Genomic DNA, 1,801 nt, shown 5'->3' with positions numbered 1-1,801 from the left:
GGCTGCCTGTGCTGGAGGAGCTCCCACACCTGCAGCCACCCGCAGAGCTCCGGCCCTGGGGCAAAGCAAGAGACACCCCAGGAAAAAAGTCATCTTCAGCCTTGGCTTTCTCCTGCAGGCGCTGGTTAGGAGCTAGGAAATCGCATCGGGGTCTCCAGCACCGAGCTCATGTGTCACCTTCAGCAGTATCGCTTTGGCAAGGGGGACAAGCGAGGAAACAGGGGGGTCGCAGCTCATGGGGGGCCGCAGCTCTTGGGGATCACAGAATCACAGGATGGTTTGGGTTGGAAGGGAACCTAAAGACTGTTGAGTCCCATCCCCCTGCCATGGGCAGGGACACCTCCCAGTAGCCCAGGTTGCCCAAAGCCTCATCCAGCCTGGCCTTGGATGGCCAAGCCTAAACCCCCCCAGGCTGGGGGGGTACCAGGGGGGTACCAGGCACCTCACCCACCACTGCAGAGGGGCTCCAGCTCCCCAAGCCCTGAGCAAGCCACTCTCCAAACATACCTTCCCCCCTCCAACAGCACTGGAGGCTCCCGTCCCCCTCCCCACGGTCCCGCTCAGGGCTAAAATCACAGCACGGCCCCAAGGATGCTCCAGCTCCGCTCCGGCTCCCCAGCAAGTGCAACCGCAGCGTTGCCTTAAAGGAAGGGGATTTTGAAGCTCTAGATGTTTGCAACCAACCCTGGGTGGTGGCAGGAGTCCCCATCCAGGTGTCCCACTTTGGGGAATAAAGCCAATGTCACAGAATTGTCACCGGTGCAACGCTCAGGTGGTGGCGGGGGGGCTCGGTGCATGCACTACAGCTCCGGGGTGAAGCCAGCCCCTTCCCGAGAACAAGGTGAGGTTCCAGCCAAGGAGAAGAGGAGGAAAAGCAAGGAAAAACAGGGATAGGTAGAAGAAAAAACAGCTCTGTGGAGGAGAAGGAAGAGGAGAGCCCCGGGAGCGCACCGCGCGCTTGCGGCTTGCCCGCACGCCAAGCAGGACGGGAGGAGCTGCGTGGGGTGGGAATGGTAAATTCAGTGGGGTCAGCTCAGCCCCAGAGCAGGGTTGTGTTGGTGAGACTGGAAAAGGATGAGGGGTCTGAAGGGGAGCTGGTCCTGGCTCAAGGCAGCCCAGCCTGGGTGTGCGAAAGCTGCTGAGCTGAGCCGTCCGTCGGTCTCCAGGGGGGAGCTGCTTGTGTTTATAGGGCTCTGGAAACTTACACGGCATGTTTAAAGGGATTAAAAAAAAAAAAAAAAAAAAGGTGTAATTTCTCCCAGATAACACTTACAATACCAAATAAAAACCACAGCCAAACCTGGAGGTTGAAAAGAAAAGAGAAGAATCAAATTAAGGAGCTTTGAAATCTGGAATAAAACTTCACAGATCTCACTGGCCCGCTTACAGAAGCAGCACGGTTGTAACTATTTTCTTTTTCCTGCCTTTTATGTTTTTGAGGGAGGAAGGGGAGAGAGAAAAAAAATTATCAAAGTGCCCAAGAAAAACTCGCCATGTTTCTGGCTTGTTATTCGGGAGGAACACGGCTGGGAAGGGGGAGAGCCCACATGTGGCTCTGCTCAGACCCTTTGATCCTGACGCTGGCACGGGGCGGGGGGGGCAGGCAGAGGGGTGTGTAACCCCACGGGCTGTGCTCACACCTTGCCTGTATTTCGGAAAAAATACAGGAAAAACCCTGGAAAAACTCTCCACTTGCAATCGTGCCATGCAGCCCCTGTTTGCATTTCTTCTTCTTTTTTTTTTTTTTTTTTTTTTAATCTAGGGATGGCAGCAGAAGAGTGCATTAAAAAAAAAAATAGAA

At 54.7% G+C, this 1,801-nt stretch overlaps 1 protein-coding gene across 1 annotated transcript in view; it reads right to left on the bottom strand.

Moving 5' to 3' along the window:
• Window positions 1-1,801, bottom strand: part of KIAA0513 (KIAA0513 ortholog) — a gene marked incomplete at its 5' end in the record, with an annotated part of 8,141 nt that overhangs the window by 929 nt on the left and 5,411 nt on the right. The gene's annotated exons all lie outside the window — the stretch shown is intronic.

Source organism: Pterocles gutturalis, unplaced genomic scaffold, assembly GCF_000699245.1.
Source record: "Pterocles gutturalis isolate BGI_N339 unplaced genomic scaffold, ASM69924v1 scaffold21268, whole genome shotgun sequence".
Lineage (NCBI taxonomy): Eukaryota > Metazoa > Chordata > Aves > Pterocliformes > Pteroclidae > Pterocles > Pterocles gutturalis.
The sequence above is the reverse complement of the archived record's forward strand: the minus strand, read 5'-3'. Positions and strand labels throughout refer to the sequence as shown.